Source organism: Rhagoletis zephyria, unplaced genomic scaffold (genome assembly GCF_001687245.7).
Source record: "Rhagoletis zephyria isolate East Lansing unplaced genomic scaffold, Rhagoletis_zephyria_1.1 Rzeph_scaffold_01422, whole genome shotgun sequence".
NCBI lineage: Eukaryota > Metazoa > Arthropoda > Insecta > Diptera > Tephritidae > Rhagoletis > Rhagoletis zephyria.
Window position 1 is genome coordinate 1 of NW_016158506.1, and position 6,402 is coordinate 6,402.

The 6,402-nt window shown below is 32.9% G+C and overlaps 1 long non-coding RNA gene across 1 annotated transcript; it reads right to left on the reverse strand.

The window, feature by feature from the left end:
• Window positions 1–2,075: 2,075 nt before the first annotated feature.
• Window positions 2,076–2,696, reverse strand: LOC108363967 (uncharacterized). Its single transcript, XR_001847679.1, has 3 exons — window positions 2,564–2,696; window positions 2,427–2,498; window positions 2,076–2,368 (listed from the first exon to the last, which is right to left on the reverse strand). It is a non-coding gene; the product is annotated as an uncharacterized LOC108363967 (long non-coding RNA).
• Between the last annotated feature and the right edge of the window lie 3,706 nt (window positions 2,697–6,402).

Sequence of the window (6,402 nt, forward strand, 5' to 3'; positions counted from 1 at the left end):
ATTTATTATTTTACACTTTTGCATATCCTATGTTTTTAATTGAAGTTATCTTTTTATATATGTATGTACATACGTATGTCTTTCAGATGGTTCCGAAAACTGACGTCTTGGTTCACCATAAGACTTTAAGGGAGTCGAAAGTCCTCGCCAAAAAGGCCCACCACATAATATGTAAAATTAGTGGTGAGACGGGAGATGACCTTCATACCGAGCTGGCGGGCATTATGCCCCTCATGTCCATTGATGCAGTTTTCGATGTCGAGGAGAAGCTTCAAGACAAAATTTACGAGGACGCAGTTGTAAGTATTAATTCACCTATTTATTGATACTTTTACATGTACATATTTATTCTTTAAAACGACAATTGTGTTTCCAGACTTCTTACTTGTTTTTGCTGAAAGGAACTAGCGTGGATATTGATGCTGTCGTGAGGCGAATATTCAGCGACGAGGTGCTGCAGTTTTTTAACTGGGATGGGAGATGCGGTAAAAAGGCCCTGTCTAAACTTAAGATTGTCGACACGGTGCTTTTTGGTAATGTTTGTTATTAAATTCTAATTGAACAACATTTAATTTCGCTTGTATTTTTACTTTGGCAGATATTTTCAAACTACAAGGGCGCATCGATTTCGAAAAACGAATCAGGAGGAGCGTAGAATTAAGTCATAATAGATTTAAGCAAAAAAGATATTTAATGAAAAAATAATTAATATAAATACATATAAATATGTACATAATATAGTTTAGTGTAAAAATAATCATATAATTTTAATAATAATATTTATGCAATGTGGAATAATATAATAATAATGAATATAACTTATTTATAATTTTTAATATAAAGTTTTAGAAGCTCAAAATAACACGTGTATATATATACGTATGTACATATTGCTACATATTGCCACTTATTTATGTTAATACATATGCTAACAAAATATGTAATATATATATTTTGTAAGTATATATAATTTGTATTAATATAAATAAATATTAATAATGTACATACATATGAATTAACATATTCTTTTCAACTTTTAAAACTTTATATGTTTACTATATATTATCAAAAAGTTATTGTCATTATTTGCATCCCATATTATATCATTCCAAATTACATGGTTATTTTATCATAACAAATTATTTTTTGTTTTTGTTGTTGGCCGATGAATTTTAAATTATGAAACATTTTTGACAAGTTCGAGGCCCAGCAATTAAATATTTCGACCTCATATTCAGGTGTTATTTAATTGCTGGGCTCGAGCTTGTTAAAAATGTTTCATAATAATAAATTATTACTATAATTATTTTAACTAAAATACAGGGCCAAATTTGTAGTCCATTCATATTTCATACATATTTCCTTTCATAGCATACATGTTTAAACATACATACCTAAATATTTACATACATATTATGATGCATATAATGTATAAAAAAATTAACTCAACCTTAATATGGGGGAACTTTTTTGTTCAAATTTTATCAATTTAAAGTTATGTATATGCTACTCTGCTCTGTTATACATACCTAAGTACATATATAAAAAACGCAATAACAAAGTTAAGTTAATGAAATATAGACGAAGTATCTCCTGTTATCAAACAAACAGGCAGCACATTCTCGCCATGGCACCCACGTCACTGTCGACAGTTACAAGTTTGAAAGGGTAGACGACTTCGTAGTAGTATCTGCCAAAGTAAAAATACAAGCGAAATTAAATGTTGTTCAATTAGAATTTAATAACAAACATTACCAAAAAGCACCGTGTCGACAATCTTAAGTTTAGACAGGGCCTTTTTACCGCATCTCCCATCCCAGTTAAAAAACTGCAGCACCTCGTCGCTGAATATTCGCCTCACGACAGCATCAATATCCACGCTAGTTCCTTTCAGCAAAAACAAGTAAGAAGTCTGGAAACACAATTGTCGTTTTAAAGAATAAATATGTACATGTAAAAGTATCAATAAATAGGTGAATTAATACTTACAATTGCGTCCTCGTAAATTTTGTCTTGAAGCTTCTCATCGACATCGAAAACTGCATCAATGGACATGAGGGGCATAATGCCCGCCAGCTCGGTATGAAGGTCATCTCCCGTCTCACCACTAATTTTACATATTATGTGGTGGGCCTTTTTGGCGAGGACTTTCGACTCCCTTAAAGTCTTATGGTGAACCAAGACGTCAGTTTTCGGAACCATCTGAAAGACATACGTATGTACATACATATATAAAAAGATAACTTCAATTAAAAACATAGGATATGCAAAAGTGTAAAATAATAAATTACGTTTTCTCCCAGCCTGTCTAATCGTGATTCCAAGCTACATTGCTTTTGAAATATAAGCCCCAACATGCCCAATATTTCTGTAACAATAAAGAGTTTCAATACAATGTTTTAAGACGTGTTTTAATATGTATTTACCTTTATTAGAGCTAGAAGCCGTCGTCGAATTGAGAGCGATTGAGGCACATTAGCTTGGCTGCGAATTTAATACTAAAAGTAGTGATTAATTTAAAAATTAACATACGTATTTGTACTTCATTTGAATCTTAATTTACATTGTGAGTTGAAATCAGTTGATAGAAAAATTTGTTTTCTTATTCCTCCCTTCGGTGTAGATGTGGCCGGAGGAGATTCCCCAAATAAGTCCTCAGTGCCCATGTGGTCCATTTTCTTAAAAATAAACCCATGTATGAGAGGCACTGAAAAAATAAAATATAATATTTAGTAGTATACGATGCAATTTATTTATTATATTAACTGGTTTATATAATACAACTAGTTTGCAAACTCGTGAAAGAGGTGATGTAAAATCGGGATTAAAAGATAGTTATTGTCAACAGGTATACAAAAATATTTTTTCTCAATTTGACTTTTCGAAATTTTTATTTTTTCATTATTAAGTTCACTTGCAATCAAAATACCAAGTCCAGAAAAAGATTAAAGAGGTGCATCAAAGTAATTCAATAATTTATTAATATTATACCCAATAACTAATTCTTCTCCAGATTCTATAAGTGATTCAGTAACTTTAAAAGGCCCTGTAGTTCGCTAAAACTAAATGAGTCGTTTTCTTTTTTTGAATTAATTACAAATGACTCGATTTTTATTTATTTTTTCTTCATGTAAATGTTTTCGTTCTTCAAGTCTTAAAAACAATTGTAAAATATTAGTGGGACTTTTTATAGCTTTTTTCATGTGTTGCATAATGTTTTCAAATTTATAGGCCGAAAAAGAATCAAGGGGCCCAACTTCTTTAGCGATATCAGATAAGTGAAGCAAACCGTGAATATTAAAACTTATTAAATGATCTCCGTATATACTATCAAATAGATTAATAAAGTCTAGCAACAATTGTTGAACTACATTCGTTTCTGTTTTGTAGGACCTTTCACAGGAGAGAACGCGTATACTGGTATGCAATAAAATAAAATTATAAAACCGATCGTCATCAACGCAACTTTTGAAAATGAATATTGCCGTATAAAACAAAAATTGCCTGTATTCTGTAGATTTCCAATTTCCAATATCATCCAAATTCCTGCACACTCTTCCGAATTAAGCTGGCACCCAAGCGGAAACGTGGTTAAACTTTTCATTCATTTGACGCAGGTTTCCGCTTTTCATCAATAGATGCAGTCGTTTTTTGATCACTCCCAAATCAACGAGATGCATCGGATCTAGCGGAAATTGAGAAACCATACCGAAATCGGCTGCTTCTAATACACTTTCTCGATTCAAAAATTGTTTATTATGATGGGCTTGATCTACTTTATTTTTAAACGAGATGTTTGTCCTTAAATCAATTATTTCCTTAGAAAAGCAGACTCTTTTATTTGAATACCTGCCTATTTGAGAACATTTTGGGCAGCTATTTTTACCGTTGTGACTTTGAACGCCGGTCACAAAAGTACGAGCTGGAGAATCGCAAATAAACAATCGTACATTAAATCTTTTTATAGTGGGGTTTTCTGGACCAACTTTCAAGCCATTTTGTCTCAAATAAACCACTTCATCACAAAATTCTTTCATAAAATCATCTACGTTATTAGGCTTTTGTTTTCCTGAGAAACAGGCAATAGTAAACGGATTTTCATTTGGGAATCCGACAATTGAACCAAGGATCGGCCATAAAGCTTTGTTGGAACTTTTAAATAACTTTAATTCATCAATTCCAACATCTATTAAAATTTCGCCATTTTCTTTTAAAAACGGAAAAGAATCAGATTCAAAACACTTTTGAATTCCAATATACATAAACTCTCCTCCACAAATGGTCCGTATTTGTGTTTTTTTTTTTTTTTTTTTTTGGAAAAGAGTTTTCGCGGACAATGGCAAATCATTAACACCGATTTTTCGAAGAACACAAAGCAAGGAACTCAACGATGCCTGCGAGATATTATTTTGGATTGCCCACAACTTTATTTCCTTGCATTTTTCTTCACTTGATATTTCGGTGAATTCATTTTCCGACGCACTTTCAGAGTTGGAAAATGAAAATGGACTTTCCGCGCCAAAATCTAGAGCATTGGCGGTGGCACTGCATTCTCCCAAATCTGATTCCGCAAATTGGGGCAGCTTCTTATATTTAACCGCACTTTTTTCACATTCTTGCTTTTCTGCACTTAGCTGATTATAATAACAGGTCTATTCAGCACGTTATCGATGATTTTGTAACCGGAAAATTTTATTACCAAAAAATGTTACCAGTTCTTGTCACCGCGATTCTAGGTACGTTGGTAATGCAGTGAAAATATTCAGCAATTCACCTATGAAGATTTGTGGAAATTCCTGTATTGCATATTTCACGGGGCAATATTTTGTTACTAGCTTATGAGATGGTAACCAAATTTACCGGTTACAAGAGAGTACAGAATGCGAAAAAGTTTAAAAATTGACAGACACTTTAATTACCGGTTACAAAATTTATGTTACCAGCGCAGAATAGACCTGTAAGTACCCCTTTTCATTTTTAATTTGATAATACAGTACTCACCTGCAAATAACTATTTTGGCACAAAAACCGTACAAATCTCTTATTTTTTCCACCGCTGAAGCCAACTCTAATAAAAATGGCTGACCGCTTGACAACCGTTTGACCGTTTGGGCAACACTGTTTGGTTTGTTTTGTTCATTTTTCTTTTATCAAAATCACCATCCCTATGTAGGCAATATGTGGGAGAGGGTAAGATATATTAAAACAAATTGAAAAATTGTATGTTGTTTCATTCTGAGATTTTTTCATAGCGAATTCTCACACGTACTATTTATGTATTAGTGGCAATCAAAAATTTGTGTAAGTGTATTGTAGTTTCGGTCATTCCAGTTTTGCAGGGTGGTGTTACATAAGCGGATTTTCCAAAGTGCCATGCACATTTTTTGTCACACCACTTGCCCCAAGGCAGTTCTGTGCAAAAGTGTAGTGCGTTTAAGCTTAAATTTGTTTAAATGTATGCCAAAGTCTTCGCCTTAACATGGGGGCAGAAGCTCATTACCATGATGCACAATTGCTTACATTTATTTGTTTACATATCGTCGCCTGGGTAAAAGATTGTCGTATGTTACGCACGTACGTATGACGCTTAGGACAATCTGGACAATCTTTTACCCAGGCGACAATATGTATGTGCATATACATATATGTATATATGTATGTAGGGTGCGTTCAGAAATGCATCAAGCCAAAGCATCAGTATCTTTTATTTCTAAACTATTATTGATGGAAATGTCTTATATACGCAATTAAGTTCAAATTCAGTTTTTAAACGTGGTTGCGCATATTTGACATTTCCGTCAGTTATAGTTTAGAAATAACAGGGACTGATGCTTTGGCTTGATACATTTCTGAACGCACCCGTACATTCAAATTTTGTTGTTTCGGCTGAAATATAATTCTTTAGGTCGATTGAAAGTAAAAACAAACAAATGAAATTACGGCGAGAGAAATTTTCAAAAATGCTAGCAAACGTCAAAATTCCTAAAGTTGGCTCACAGCGATTGTACCTTATAAATATTTGTATCATGGTATAAACTTATAATTGTGTAAACTTAAATCAACTGTCAAAATTTTTATGGAAACTCGTTGCCACATTTCTGATAAATCTTTCCAACGATTTCACTCAATAATCTTGATAAACTAAAGCCAAGGCAACTCTGTCGCAAGTGTAAACGAAAAGAGAGTATGGGTTCATATAACGTAGCTCTTAAATTTATAAGAATATCTGCTTAATAAAGTTATCGGTTTAGATGAATACCACTAATATTTAGTTTGTTCCAATAGCAGTCCGGTTTACAGGATTTGGTCAGAACTTACAGGAAGTCGATCCTATTGACATAAAACCTGTAAGTGGGAACACATTTGAGAGAGTAACTGAGCAACTGTTCCTAGTCAGAAGTT